Genomic DNA, 16,489 nt, shown 5'->3' with positions numbered 1-16,489 from the left:
TATCTGGGCACGGCTATGACTCATCCTCTGCACAATGGGAGATCACTTGTTACAGCTTTTTAAATATGTAGTAATACTCTGCACCTCATTCTCTTCTACTACCCAGGAGGATGAATCCAGCATATGGCACTTCAGTTACGTGTTTCTTCACCACTTCCAAGTAAAGATCAGCCTCAGGAGGCTCATAATGGAGCCTCAAAATATTAGTGCCAAAGTACCCCATAACTCTGAGTAATAAGGTACATGTCCAGGATTTTTATTTTAAAGGATCTGATCCAACCACAAATGTCCTCCTCCTTCTGGGCACACAAGCTGTAGCAGGTCATAGATAACTTTAGCAAGTAGGCAACCTGATCTATAAAGGTACAGAACATATGGAAAATACTTCCACAGATTCCGAGTCCAGAAGGGACCACAGTGATCATCTGGTCTGATCATCTAGTCTGATTTGAAACATATATGCTGTGCAGGGCCCAACATATCCCCAAACAACTCTTCATGCCAATGAGGACAAGGTCCAGACAAACTTGACTGTTTAGAAGTAGGCATTATTTTTCTTTTTTCTCTTTTTCACCAAACATAAAATCACTTGAAAAATGTTTTAGCCAGTAGGAGATTATTAGAATTTTGTTTATTGTTTTTCTACCTATTACCAACTCAAAAAACTATGCAAACAGAGTGTTACAACCCTCTACCCCAAAATGACATTTATTCCAGACCAAAGGGTCTTGTTTTCAGAAATTAGGGGATTTAGAATAAATGTGTTTTTTCAACAGTAGCAAACTTAGTGTGATGTAATAATCATGGGTAACATTTTCAAATGTGCTTATATGCCACTGAGTTTGAGAGACTTGGGCTGCTGAGTTGCTTTTGAAAATGGATCATAGGTTCACAAATCACCTAGGCACTTACATTTTTTTTACCTTATGTCTTCTTTCCAAGGGAACACTTTCAAAGCTCAGCACAGGTTGATGATATCATTATATCACATCTTGAATTGTTTTAAAAACTCAGTCAGAAACATACATTTTTTTCCATTTAAATAAAGTCTTTTGGATTTAAAATGGGTTTTCTGTTGCAGGTGTTTTGTTTTTGTGGGTTTTTTTGTGTGGGATGGGAGAGAAGGAAGGAGAAGTTGTATGTGATTCTAGCATGGGCGTACATTTAAACTTTGTCATCCTTTGAGTCCGGTCAGCTGCAGCATTCCAAACTCTAGAATTAGTTGTAGATGCTTCCTAACATGTCTCAAATTCTCTGAAGTCTCCCTGCTGTGAGTTATAGGCCATGTGAGCTGTAGGCAAATAGATACCTCTTGTAGGTCATCTGAGTGATGCTATGTTTTGTTATGTGAAGTTTCCATTGGTACATAGAGAGAGTATCCAACGTAAATACTAACTCCTATAATCTCCTTCCTGAAAGAGTCAGGCTGTATTAACCTTTTGTGGAGGAAATGGAGTTCCTGTGAACCTGGACAAGGAAAGTTGAGGAGTAGAGACTGCCACCTGTGTGTCATTGCACTGATATTCTAGGAGCTTTTGCAGATGGGAGTTGTGCCCTTATTCAGTAGATGACCATATGTATTTAATGATAGATGCTGTTTAGAAGGAAAACCTAGTGTAGAGTTAGTCATAGCTGACTGCAGAGAGCAGTTTAGTAAAGCATTACATGAGCTAGTTGGGTATATTATGTATTTCTTCTGTAATGGATTAGTATTTGCACAGTAACCGAGATACGGGGCCAGTTCTGAGTTTTGAATGTGCCCATGCACTGAGGAATGTACTCTCGGTCAGTAAGCAAAGAGTTTTTACTTATTCAGACTGGGTTTTGATTGTCCCAGGCTGCCAAACAGTATTTTTTCTTCACTTGGTTGTCATAGCACTGGATATAGGACTACAGAGAAGCAAAGCAACTTGTGTATGGAAGCTTGGCATATTCACTTGTACAGCAATCAACACATTCCACTCCCAGCTAGTTCATGGTGGTGTTGGTGTCCAAGCTCCGGAAACAAATTAAAGGGTTTGGGCATGCCTGTGGGTGCACAGAGTTCTTTTCCACAATGTACGTGCAGGTCATGAACAAGACAGAAACCTCTTGGAGGGATCTGATTCATATAAGAGCTTTATACGGCTCAAATTTTTATTCTAGTGTCTATGAATATTTTCTTATCTAATTCAGAATCAGCTGGAAAATTGGTTTATTTTAAGATATCATAATTCCCTGACAATGAATTTTGTTAAAATTGAGCAATGTTAATTGGACACATTGGATCCATTATTATTATTGTTATTATTTTATTATTAATAATAATAATTTTTACAAAATCACTTGTATAAAAGCTCAAAAGACAGGAAATCCTCAGTAAAGTTCTAGTCTTAACCCCTGCATCGCTTTACTCCATGTTTTTCCAACATGGACGTATGCCCACTGTTCCTCGGAAAACACAACATGCTGACCTGTGAACTGCAAATCCATCTGCCATCAGCATGCTGGAGAACACACCTTCCAATCCTGCTGCTACAGGCCAGACAGCATAGCATCCCATATCTGACCCTTCACTGGATGAGTTGGAGACACTAACCTGCTATAGACTGTAGACCCCCCTCTGCACCCCATTTCCTTTCCCCTTATGAAATGGAAAACTTATTCTCTGAGTACAGGCCAAAGATCAACCTGGATCCTGTACTCTGCACATGTGAGCCCTGATAATATTTACAATAAGAGCCTGTGGTTACCCCTGTACCTGAAGCAGGATGTTGGTCGTAGCATACCGAGAAACTCCATACTCCTTGTGCTCATACATGACAGAGCAGATACAGGCTTATTTTGAGTGGCAGCTAGTGAGGGTCTCCTGCCACTTGGAGAAGTTGGGTGGAGATTATAATAAAATAGTGAGGATTTTTAAGATCATGGTTCCCAAACTTTTTACTAAGGCAACCCACCAACTGCATTTTGTGTAATTTTTTTCCCCTGCAACCTGGCCAGGGGTCCAAATTCAGAGGGGAGCAGAGTAAAATCATAGACTAGTGTCATTCTCCTTGTCTACTGCTGCTGCCATTTCTTCCTCCTTGGCCCACTGAGGGGCTCCAACCATCTGCGGCAGTACTATCTGCCCCTGCACTGGAACCTTAATCCCAGCCTGGCGTGGAGGGGAAGCCTTGAGGGCCTGGGGGGGGAGGGGGAGGTTGGAGAGTGAGCCCTCCCTCCCCCACTCAACCCCGGGGCAGTGGCTTCTGTATCATGGGGTGGGCCCAGCTCCCTATTAGAAATATGGCAATCTGGTGCACAAGGTGGCAGCACCAGTCAGGTTTGGTCCAGATGCCAGTCCATCATGACCAGGCCAAATGTGAGTGGTGCTGCCCCCCGCCTCTCCCGCCCCGCCCCCCCCCCCCCCCAATGCATCAGGTCACAATACCACTCATGGGGGGAGCAGCCAGGCCAGACCCAAGTAGCACAGTGACTCCATGCACTAGGTTGCAGCACCGGGAATGGGGAGCTAGACCAGCCCTATGGGACAGGAGTTGTTGCTGCAGGTGGTCTTGCTGTCTGACTCCTTCCCCTCTGCATCAGGTCTGTGACCCACATAGATTCTTCCTGCATCCCCCCCATCTGGAAAACACTCTTTTAAGAAATGTACTCTCATTCTTATCTACCTTAATAGAATTTGTTTTGTTTATTTCTGGGAATATTCTTGGATTTTTATTTTTAATTTAAAGATTGATAGTATATTTTAGTTAGTTATACGGTCCCCATTGCTGCAGTACTTTAGTGTCCCCCAAACTATAATGTATTCATCCTCACAGTACCCCTATGAGGTATTGACATTTTACAGATGGGGACCTGAGGCACAGAACGACCAAGTGACTTGTGCAAGGTCACACGGGAAGCATGTGGTGGAACAGGGAATTGAAATGCGGTTTCCCAAGTCCTCGGACAGTGCCCTGACCACTGGGCCATCCTTCTTCTTTACGGTTGTCAGGCTTGTTGAAAATTTTATATTACCTACCCTGCCCGGACCCAGAGAGCAAACAGCTCTTCTGAACCTTGAATGTGGATTCTAGTTAATAGCCCATCCTGTTCCAAACCCAGGAACCTGGCAACAATCCAAGCTTGGTTCTCTTCTCCCAGCTCCATGATCCAAATATCCAGGGTTCTGTTTCGAACTGCCTATGGACTGAAGGACAAGAATGCTTTGCTGGCCAACCTGGGTGCTTTCCAAAATCATCAGAGGGAAATGAAATAGGGAAGGTTGCTCAGAAGGAAGGACTGGATGCTTGGAAAAGGGTACCAGGACTGATGACTTATTAGGATTCAAGGGTGAAGTCAACCTGGGTAGTTGCTGAAATCTAAGTATCTGCTAGAAAGAAGTTTCTTTTCCAAGTGAAGCTTGGGTGGAGATATGGAGTGGAGTAGTGGTGGGGTATGGCCAGAGGCGTGCCATGGGAAAGATGTATCCAACGCTGCTGCTCTCTGCCTTGCAGATGTCTACTTTCAAGACCTAAAATCTGCATTTTTCACAGAAAAAGAGGCTGAATTTCTACACATATTTAATTCTCATTGGGTAGTTTCGAATTTTAATTATATTCAGACACTTCTCTATACAGCCTTTGTTATGCAGCCCCGGAATTTTCCTTTTAATTTTGGCTTTTTATACAAAAAGTTTTTATAATCATAATTCCACATATTAGCCATAGTTTAATATTAAAATAGTAGATTATGTCCACGATTTTCCAACTTGGTTGCCTAAGGATAAGCACACAGTTAGGCACCCATATAAGTGACCTGATATTTTTCATGTGCCTAAACTGAGATTTATATCCCTAATTTTAGGCTTCTCAGTTTGAAAACAGTGTCTCCCCAAATCTGAATAGACCCAACACATGTCTATAGCTCATCCAAATATTATATTTTCCAATCTTACTCTAGACCAAGCAGCTCAGTGCAATATAAAATATGATATTAGTGTTAGAGCGCATAAGGGTAAGATTGTCAAGATAGATTGCCAAATTGAATTGTACTGTGCTTGATCAAATTTGACAGATAGGTCAGCATTCCCAAACCTTTTCTGCTTCAGTACATCTGTACTGATAACCCGCCTTCATGGCTGTATGAATTAGGGATTCTGAATGATTAGTCTAAAGTTAGCTGCCTTGTTTAAAATCTCCCTTGAAATGCAAAAGAGAGTAATGTGATTGTCAATGAACAGGACCGATCCATTAGCTAGCAAGACTTGCTTACCTTGTAAGCACAAGGCTCTAAGTATGTTTCCCATATGTCAGATCTGGTAAAGCCTGCACAGAATGGGGGCACAACACTGACTCTGTGGCTTTGAGCAAGTAATTTAACTCTCCCTTCTTTAGCTTCCCTCTCTGTCAAAAAGGGGGTCATAAAATTTGTGTTTGTGTCACGAGGGGTCTGTGGAGATTGATGTTTGCAAAATGCTTTGAACCCATTCAATATTTTTGTATTGTTTATGTCACAGAGTGTTTCTCTATGCCATTGGCCTGACAATCCGTTAATTCCTTTTTGGATAATGACCACAAGTAAAGATCTAAAGACCCCTGTAACTATGTGTTGATTTTCAGCAGAGTTATGGAGCAGAGATGGCACTAAGAGTTTTAAAATTTAACAGCTAATCAGTGGAATTATTTAGTTTTCCCTTTTGTAAAAGTTGTTGTATTTCTGATTTATTACTAAGGAAACTGAAAATGTATAGGTGACCTGAATATATTCAGCATACAACTGCTGAAGAAGTAACTAGTTAACATTTGCAAAGAAGTTGGACTAACAAGAAATTGTCCAAATAGAATAGAGCTTAACCAAACTCTCTCTTCTTTTGAGGAGTAAATGGTTCATGTTCCTCTGATTGTTCTGGTCATGTACTGAATTGAATAGATTAAAATGGCCTTTACTGGAAGTTATCCCTAAAAGATCCATAGACTTTTTAGCTCAGTTTAATGTATTTTCCTCAAGGAGTCTGGTTGATAGAGAATAAGAACATAAGAATGGCCATACTGGGTCAGATCAATTGTTCATCCAGCCCAGTGTCCTGTGTTTAGACAGTGACCAGTGCCAGAGGGAATGAACAGAACAGGGCAATTATGAAGTGATCTATCCCCATCATTCAGTGCCTGCTTCTATCAGTCAGAGGTTTAGGGACACCCACAGCATAGGATTGCATCCATGACTGTCTTGGCTAATAGCCTTTGATGAACTTATCCTCCATGAATTTATCTAATTCTTTTTTTAACCCAGGTATAGTTTTGGCCTTCACCACATCCCCTGGCAATGAGTTCCACAGGTTCACTGTGCGTTGTATGAAGTACTTCCTTATGTTTCTTTTAAACCTGCTGCCTATGACTTTCATTGGGTGACCCTTGGTTATGTGAAAGAGTAAAGAACACTTCCTTATTCACTTTCTCCACACCATTCATTATTATATAGTCCTCTCTCATATACGCACCCCCGTTAGTTGTTTCTTTTCTAAGCTAAACAGTCCCAGACTCTCCTCATATGGAAGCTGTACCATACCGCTAATAAATTTTTTGTGTACCTTTTCCAATTCTGATATATCTTTTTTTAAGACAGGACAAATAGAACAGCAAAGTGGTGTACCATGGATTTATATAGTGGCATTATGATATTTTTGTCTTATTATTTATCCTTTTCCTAATGCTTCCTAGCATTGTTAGCTTTTTCCATTGCCACTGCACGCTGAGCAGATGTTTCTTCTTCGAATGCTTGCTCATGTCCATCCACTATAGGTGTGTACATGCCTCCATGCATGGCTACTGGAACTTTTTTCCCCTTAGCAGATCCCGTAGGGCTGGCTCTGGCACCCCCTGGAGCCCCGCGCACATGCTGCGGCATATGAAGCGCTGCTGGCCGTACGCCCCCTCAGTTCCTTCTTTCCGCCCATGACAGTTGCTGGAACTGCCTGTGCTTGCATTGCAAGTGCTTAATTCCCCGTGTTTTGAACTTTAGGCACTGACCCAACTCGGCACCGCAAAGAGATGGAATCAGCGCTCTGAACGCGGACACTCCCCCGTACCGTCTAAGCAGACGGGGTTGTGCACCGATTCGTGCCGAGGTCGGATCACGGACACCCGCTGCCTGAGCCAGCGTCTCCAGCCAGGGAGTCTCCCCTGACTCTTGGGACTGGGGGAGCCCCTTGACACCTACTGGCACCATTGACATTGGAGGCCATTGGGCGGCAAGAGCCTTGTTGGTCTTGCATTCGCTGCCCCAGCCCATACCTCCATGAGAGAGAAGGGGCTGGTGTTACGGGGGAAGCCCATATTGAGACCCCCTGAATGGCTCAGGAGATCCCCGGTAGGGGGAGGAAGATCTCCTGTAGACCAGTTTCCTAGGGCAGAGCAGAACTGCTTTCCTAGAAGTTACCCCAGGTCGCAGTCTTCGGACCGACTTGCATCGAGGTGGGGAGCGAAGTCGCCTGCCCGACACCGGTCTTGACCCCCCCGGCACCAGGTGAGGTCCACCCAGGAGGCAGCACCGACCACGGTCGCCCGATGGGTGCTGTTCCCCAGATAGAACTTGCCATTCCTGCTCTCCAGCAGCGAAGAGTTCACCTGCAATGATGTGGCGCTGATCCCGGTCATCAGAGACTGACTCGGTACCGAGAAGTTTGCCCGGGCAGTGCCGAACCTGGTCGCCAGAGACAGACTCGGCACCGAGGAGTTCGACCCCCCGCACCGAGGCAGCGCAGAACCCAGTTGCTGGAGTTTGACTTGGTGCCGAGATACATGCAGTGCGCAAAGTCCTTGTTACCGGTATGATGCGCTGGTCAGCCCAGCTCGCCAGAGGATTGTCCGTGCGCCTGCTCCGGCCGCAGCACCCACGTCGAACCTGGTAGTCAAGGTCATCGACATTGAGGGGACGCCCTCCGGAGCGACGGAGCACCTGTGGATCGGGGCACCGCTTCCCTTCCCCTCCTCCCCCCCAGGCTCGGTACTGCACAGTGAGAATCTTTTTGGGGGGAGTCCCACCGTGGTCTTTTGACGGTGCCTCAGTGTCCCCTTGGGGAGGTAGCCGCACACCACCAACGGCCAGAACCCCAGGCAGGTAATGGCCTCAGTTGCTGGAGTTTGACTTGGTGCCACCATTCGCCCTTGGATGACCATGCAGTGCGCAAAGTCCTTGTTACCGGTATGACGCGCTGGTCAGCCCAGCTCGCCAGAGGATTGTCCGTGCGCCTGCTCCGGCCGCAGCCCTCCCAGTCTACAAAGGGGTGCTCAAGATAGTGAGGGCCTCGTGGCAAACCCCCTCCTCCGTAGCCCGATACCTAAATGAGCCGAGAAAAGCATTACACCCCAGCCAAGGGGTTTGAATACACCCACATCCCTGAACCACAGGGATGGTAAAGAACAAGGGCCAAGGTCAATCGACATTGAGGGGACCCTTGGGGGACTCAGTGAGCTCCTGGAGCAGACGGAGCACCTGGGAGCTAGAGCAGCGCTCCAGTGGATCGGGGCACCGCTCCAGGCATCCACAGTTGCTTCCCCCCGCCATTGGCATGCCCAGAGGTTTGGCCCTTTGTCTTTGGTTCAGATTGCTCCTTAGGCCCTCAGTAACGGTCATCTCGGCAATAGGGCAATTGAAACCCTTTTTGATGGTGCATGCAAGGGTGGCACCCTAGCCTCTATTTCCTTTCCGGTTTGTGTGGGCCAGTGCAGGGCATCTGCAGAGCAGCTGCCAGGCTGATAGGCATGGGTGGGACTTGAAGTCCCACCATGCCTATGTCCAACGGGCACGGGAAGACGCAGGCTTCAGCAGAGCTGTGCTGCAGGCAGCTCACCGCTAATGCCAGCCCATCTCCAAGGTACTGCTTGTTAGTCACCTATAGTGGAATGGACATGAGCAATCACTGGAAGAAGAAAACAAGGTTACTTACCAGTAACTGATGTTCTTCAAGATGTGTTGCTTATGTCCATTCCCCAACACACCCCCTGTCCCCGCTAACGGAGTTGGCAGAAAGAAGGGACTGAGGGGGCGTAGGACCGGTATACCACGGTATGTGCGCAGGGCTCCAGGGGGTGCTGGAACTGGCCCTATGGGATCTGCTCAGGGGAAAAAAGTTCTGGTAGCTGTACACGGAGGTGTGCACACACCTATAGTGGAATGGACATGAGCAGCACATCTCGAAGAACATCAGTTACTGGTAACTAACCTTGTTTTTCAGTGAACTAACCACAATGACTCCAAGGTCTTTCTTGAGTGGTAACAGCTAATGGACAACCCATCATTCTGTATGTGTAGCTGGGATTATTTTTTCCAATGTACATTACTTTGCACTTATCAACACTGAATTTTATCTGCTGCTTTGTTGTGCCATCGTGCAGTTTTATGAGATGCCTTAGTAAATCTTCATAGTCCGCTTTGGACTTAACTATCTTGAGTAATTTTGTATCCTCTGTAAGCTTCACCGCCTCACTGTTTAACCACTTTTTGTGATCATTTATGAACATGTTGAACAGCACAGGTCCCAGTACATTTCCTTGGGGGCCCTCTGCTGTTTACCTCATTCCATTGTGAAAACTGACTGTTTTTCCTATATTTGTTTTCTGTGATTTGTTTCCTATCTTTTAATCAGTTACTGATCCATGAGATGACCTTCTCTCTTACCTCATGACTGCTTAGTTTGCTTACAAGCCTTTGGTGTGGTTCCTTAATGAAAGGCTCTCTGAAAGTCCAAGTACACTGTCGACTGGATCACCCTTGTTCACATGCTTGTTGTGACCTCCTCAAAGAATTCTAGTAGTGTAGTCTGATTTTAAGTATATTAGTTATTTCATAGGGTTATAGGTTTGCCAATTGCTTGGATTAGAAGGTTCTTGTCCTAAATCAGGCTCCAGAAGAATTTTATAAGGACTCCCGTGTGTACAACAGGAAGTTTCTTAGTGATAACCAAATTTGTATAATTTTATAAGTTTTATTAAGATAACATAAAATGATAGACAAATAACTGATATAGAAAATAAACAATCAAATGGACAATACAATCTTAATTTTAGAGACTCATAATATATATATTTCTATGATATGCTTTGAATTAATATACTCACTCTGGTTGAGAGAGATGTTTGATTCCTCAACTTTTGAGTAGAGGGGTGGAATAAGCACTGCTAGAGAGCTAAGAGTTATAAACTAAGACTACAAAAATAAGACTATAAAATGAAGAAGGAAAATATTAACACAAACTAAAAGCTTTAAGCAAGAGTAGATGATGATCGCACCAAAATAGCACGATCTTCCCCTTCTTATACCCCAAGAATATGGGTCCTCCTCCTAAGTCCATATTTGGAATTTCCACCCCCAAATTATTGAGGTATGCATACTTTATAGGCTGGTAGGTTCATGAATATTAAGGATATCCATGACATTTTACTTCCCATTTTAAAGATTCCATTACCTCACCTTTTATGCCTGACATCATTACTTTCAACACTTACCTAGGCCAAAGGTCCCGAGTATGTCTGCTAACTCATTTAGGACACACATGACCATATATGTCTTGTTTTTGTTATACCATTAACATTTTCAACACTAGTTCCCAAATATGTGTATAATAATAATAATGTAGCTGTCATCCAGGATGTCCTGTAAGGTACCTTGCATTACAGCAAAATATATATAAATGTATAATTCTATTATAATCACACAATCATACTTAAATCTATAAGAAAAGATACATATCTATATAATGCAAGCAAGCAGGCTAGTTCTATAGGCTACAGTAGATTTGTGAGGCATGATTTCCCTTTATAAAAGCCATGTTGACTCTTATCTACCATATCATATTCATCTATGTGTCTGATAATTCTGTTCTTTACTATTAGTGTCAACCAATTTGCCTGGTACTGAAGTTAGGCTTACCTGCCTCTAATTGCCAGGATCACCTCCGGAGTCTTTTTAAAAAATCGCCATTACATCAGCTGTCCTCAGGTCATCTGACATACAGACTGATTTAAGTGATAGGTTACATACCACAGATAATAATTCTGCAGTTTCATATTTCAGTTCTTCAGAACACTTGGGTGAATACCATCTGGTCCTGGTGACTTATTACAGTTTTTAATTTGAATATGTTTGTTCCAAAACCTCCTTTATTGACATCTCAATCTGGGAAAGTTTCTCAGATCTGTCATCTAAAAAGAATGGTTCAGGTGTAGGAATTTCCCTCACATCCCCTGCAATGAAGAGCGATGCAACTTAACTTCTCTGCAACAGCCTTGTCTTCCTTGAATGCTTCTTTAACACCTCGATCATCCAGTGGCCCCACTGATTGTTTGGGAGTACTTCTGATGTACTTTAAAAAAAAATTTTACTGCTAGTTTTTGTGTCTTTTGCTAATTGCTGCTCAAATTCTTTTTTGGCTTGCCTAATTATACTTTTACACTTGACTTGACAGAGTTTATGTTCCTTTTTATTTTCCTCAGTAGAATTTGACTTCTTGCCTCTAACTGCCTCTTTTACTCTGCTATTTAGCTACAGTGGCATGTTTTTAGTCCTCTTACTTTTTTGGGTGGAGGGAGTATGCATTTAGTTTGAGCCTCTATTATGATGATTTTAAATAGTTTCCATGTAGCTTGCAGGCATTTCACTCTCGTGACTGTCCCTTTTAATTTCCATTTAACTATCTTCATTATTTTTGTGTAACTTTTAAAAATTAAGTGTTACGGTGATGGGTTTCTTTGGTTTCTCCCCTCCCACAGCTCCTCCCGAAGGCTGTTAACTTTAATTCAATTATGGTAGCTGTTACTCAGGGATTCACCTATATTTACTTCTTGCAGCAGATCCTGTGCTGCACTTAGAACTAAATCAAGAATTTTCTCTCCCCTTATGTGTTCCGATTCTAGTTGCTCTAAGAAGTAGTCATTAATGGTGTCTAGAAATTGTATATCTGCATTCTGTCCTGAGGTGACATGTATCCATTCAAATAGGGAGAGTTGAAATCTCACATTGTTATTGGGTTTTCTGTTTTTCAACTCCCCTCTAATCTCCCTGAACATTTCACAATCGCTGTCACCATCCTGGTCAGGTGGTGGGTAGTATGTTCCTACTGCTATGCTCTTACTTTTCAAGCATGGAATTTCTATCCATAGAGAATCTGTAGGTGGTGGTGTAGATTCTCATTTCTTCCCATGCACTGTGCCCTATGGTGGCCAGCTGCCTGGTTTTCAACCGGAAACTTCTGTCGACAAGGGGACCTGACAGCATCCAGTCAGATCTACTGACTGGATGCCAAAAGTCCGGTTACTGCAGGCAGGGGGAGGCGGGCTCGCCTCCTTCCTGCGTCTGGTGACTGCAGCTCCCAGTCCTGGCTCCACAGGTGAGTCCCTCCTAATCTGGGCAGAGCGGGGGCGGGAGGAGGGAAGGAAAGGGGAAGTGTAGCAAACAACAGGAAGAGGAGGATAGAGGAGAGAATGGCGGTGGGGCAGGGCCTCAGGGGAAGGGAAGTATTCAATTTTTAAATATTACAAGTTAAGTTAGATTATGTGCATGCTGGCATGAGTTACATATCGAGTTCCCACATCAACCTTATGAAACCAGAATATTTCCCAGTGGCCACATGCTTTCCTCTTGAATGACCACACATCATCACTGGGTTCATTTGTAGTCCAATATCTTTTCACACTACGTGAGAGAGAACATCACAGTCTTTTGTAAATAAAATAGAATTCACAGCTTTGCTTCACAAGGGATTGAAATGGCTTGCACTTAACAAGTAAAACTTAGTACTGTTTTGTGTAATCAGCTGGTGTTTTGCTTTTAAATGTACAGTAAATGATGTGTAGCTGATTGGCAGTGTAAAACTCTTATAATTGTGTGGAATGGGTGGAAGAATCCACTGTATCTACTTTTTCCATCTTGTTCCCAGCAGTGTCAGCCACCATTTTATTCCCTTCCGTCCTACTTGGGTTTCATAGTATTTTGAAGAGAGAGAAAGCTTTTTGTATTTTACCTTTTTCTGTGATAAAGATATGTAACACTTTACAACTGATAATAAACAGAAGTTACTGAATTTTACTGAAGCAGTGCATTGACAGGGATTATAATTGAAATAATGGTGATTGAAATGGAATAATTTAAATAATGAGCTGTTAGTTTCCTCTTGCATCAGAGTAATTGGACAGTAACAGTGGCTGATAATCTTTGTATTTTGTGTTATCCTTTGTATCTTCTAAATACAGTGTAATTACCTTAATAGTTTGTACTTCAGTTGTGTTGTATTTCCTTTTTTATATATTAGTAAAAACCCTGAAATTTTGTAGATGAACAAAAGAGATAAATAGCACATACTATGGATGTTCTGCCCCCTACAGCCTTAGACCTTAATTAAATTTGTGCATTGTAAAGTTCACAGAGCATACTCAGATTATATGAGATACAGTAATGATCTTCTGAAATTGCAAGATAGAACACTTATGTAAACAATAGGAATATGAAAGAAGAAATGCATCAATAAATGTCTTTTTTGAGACAAGATCCCTGACAGAGAAATATATAATTTCCTATCCTAACACCACCAGAAACATATTTATCAAGATCTTGTCATAAAGATAGTCCTCAGTTCATTTTAGAAGGGGAAATTGATCAAAAAGTTTAAATTTAATTAAAAACTTGAGACAGCAAATATTGGCCTTTTTTTGGATAGGGGATGTTATATGCCGACATTTTAGTTAATGTTGAATTAGTTAATTCTTGATCTGTTCTACAGTCACATGAAAATATTTAGAAGTGACAAGTTTATAACTTCTGTAACCCTAACTCAGTATGACAGGGGATGGGAAATAAGCTGGGGTCTCTTACCAGCACTTCCGAGTCACACCTTTTCCTAACACCCCTTCAAGTTGGGAATAGGACCTGATGTCTCAGTCAGATTCATTCTCTTTGTTTCCCATAAGAGAATTACTTTGCATTTTAAACCACCTTGCAATATTTCCTAGCTGTCTCTCTGCTACGCTATTCCACAGGATATATATATTAACTACCTACATTCTGTTTTGATTTGTTTTTGTTGCCAGCCAGGTCTCTGGTGTGTATGCTGAACTGCATGTAAGTGTGTGGACAGGAATTAAGTGCATTGTCAAAGACTCTTCGTACTGCAAATAATTTGGTGTCTCATGATTTCTTTAGGTGTATGTGAAGGACTTGTATAAATGACTGGGAGCAGTTTTGATTTTAAAAAAACCAAAAAAACAGTCAAGATCTTGCCTTAGGATTGTGTAAATGTGGCATTGTCTGTCTCTCATTCCTTACACACTGTTGCCAGAACAACCTGAACTTTGGAATTTCCTGAATTTTTAGTGTGTTTGATCATGCAAAAGGTTATTTCAGCTATTTGGGTAACTGTTCCAAAAACCTGCCTCCTGTCTTTTAATGTACTAAGCAAGTGATGTGGTCTGAATGGGACACTGGGAGCCAAGATGTCCTAAATTCTAACCCCCTTTGTGACATTGACTAATTCCCTCTGTAAAATAGGGATAATAATAATTTTAAAAAAACAACTTGTGAAGCTGGTGAGCATTATTATTGCATAGAAGGCCCTTTAATATCTTCATCTAGCGATCTCATGACATTTTACAAGGATATGTATTATTAATCCAGTTCTATGGATGACACAACTGTCGTACAGTACTGAGAAGCTAATTGACTTGGCTGAAATCAAACAATGTGGCAGGGCGTGTATGGGTGGGTAATGGTCGAAGCCCAGAGTAGGGGCAGGGACATAGTCAAGAGTCACACTAAGGGTCACAGCTAGAGTCAGAGTTAGAAGCCATGCCAAGGGTTAAACTGGCACCGGAGCGAGAAGTCAAGTTGGGGGCGGGGGGTGTCAAAGCCAGAGTCAGAGTTGCGCCAAGGGTTAATCCAGAGTCAATAACTGGAGTTAAGGTGAGAGAGTAGGAGCGAGGCGAGGTAACGGGAGCAAGGAGGAAAAAGCAGGTGAGGAGGCAGGAATTTGGTCTCAGAGGTCTGGCCAGCAGCAGGCCTAGACTCCAATTGCTTAGACAAAGAGCGTGGCAGGAACAGGAAGTTTTATGCTAGAAGAAGTGACCAGTCAGGAGTCTTCGGCTAGTCAGCAGACCCTAATGAGTCTGTGGGTATAGTCTCTGCTTGCAGTATCAGCTGCCGTTTCTCTGTCTGGCCTTGCAGCATGATGGTGCAAAAGGTAATGCTCTCGCTCATCAACCCTGCAGGCGCAGGTCTGAGCCCCGCGGCATTAACCCAGTGAGTCTTTCATCGAGCTGGGGCTAGAATCAGGGTCTCTGATGCCCAGTCCTTGTATTACTACTTTATGGACAAGGATTTTCATAATCTGGCAGTTAGTGTTGAGATCGTTAGTCATTTTTCTCTGTCCATTTCAAGTACCAATAATATCTTGCTAATGTGGCATTAAGAAGGAAATATAAGTTCATGTTATGCTCACATAAATTGTGCAGTATGTTAAATACAGAAAGGAACTGGTTCATTTAATAAACATGTAACTTGCCACATTTATCTTTTTAAAATCAGTTCTTCTTTGAGTCTTTGCTCATGTCCATTCCATTGTAGGTGTGTGCGCGCCTTCGTGCACGGTGACTGGAACTTTTTTCCCTTTAGCAGTACCCGTAGGGCTGGCTTTGGTGCCCCCTGGAGCCTTGCACACATGCAGCGGTATAAGAGGCGCTGCCAGCCCTACACCCCCTCAGTTCCTTCTTTCTGCCTGTGATGGTTGCTGGAACTGCTTTGGCTTGCATCGCAAGTGCTCAATCCTTTTTGTTCTCCCTTAATCGTTGTTTGTCTTAGGTAGATTAGATCTCAAGTGTTGTTAATAGTGATAGTTATTCACTTAGGATAGTCCCGGCTGGGACTTTGCCAAGGGCATGACATGCCCCAGTCACCGGGTTTCAAACTGTGTGCAGCCTGTGGGAAGGCCTTTCCGCTGAGCGACCCCCGTGATAGTTGCCTAAAGTGCCTGGGGGAAGCTCATCGTAAAGACAAACGCAAAATTTGTAAGGCTTTCAAACCTTGGACCCAAAAAGACACAAAGATCCGCTTGAAAGCCTTACTAATGGATTCAGCACTCAGACCGGCCTCCGAACCAACCCATTCTGCTTCAGTACCGAGCATGGCATGGGTGCAGAGTGCGCCATTGGCACCAGCCCCGCATCGGCACCAGACTTCTTCTCTGTCAAGGAAGAAGCAGCGAAAGCAGCACACAAACTAGGGACACTCCCCTGCACCGTCCAAGAAAGCGGGGTCAAGCACAGAGCCACACCGAAGCTAGACAGTGGAGACTCGCTCGCCACTGCCAGTGTCTGTCTCCAACCAGAGAACCACCCTCGACTCCTGGGTGTGGGAGGGCGTCTCTGCACCTGCTGGCTTTGTCGACACTGGAGGCATTTCAGGCAGCACAGACCTTGTAGGACTTTCCCATGCTGCCCTAACCCCAGCTTCCACCCAGAGAGAAGGGGCCGGTGTCATGGGGGAA

At 43.5% G+C, this 16,489-nt stretch overlaps 1 protein-coding gene across 10 annotated transcripts in view; it reads left to right on the top strand.

The window, feature by feature from the left end:
• The window catches only part of PPFIBP2 (PPFIA binding protein 2), a 197,166-nt gene that overhangs the window by 46,823 nt on the left and 133,854 nt on the right, over positions 1–16,489 (top strand). The gene's annotated exons all lie outside the window — the stretch shown is intronic.

This window comes from Emydura macquarii, unplaced genomic scaffold, assembly GCF_026122565.2.
Source record: "Emydura macquarii macquarii isolate MOO-44397 ecotype Brisbane River unplaced genomic scaffold, CSIRO-AGI_Emac_v2 contig_3240, whole genome shotgun sequence".
Lineage (NCBI taxonomy): Eukaryota > Metazoa > Chordata > Testudines > Chelidae > Emydura > Emydura macquarii.
Note: the sequence above shows the minus strand (reverse complement) of the source record. Positions and strands in the feature narration are given on the sequence as shown.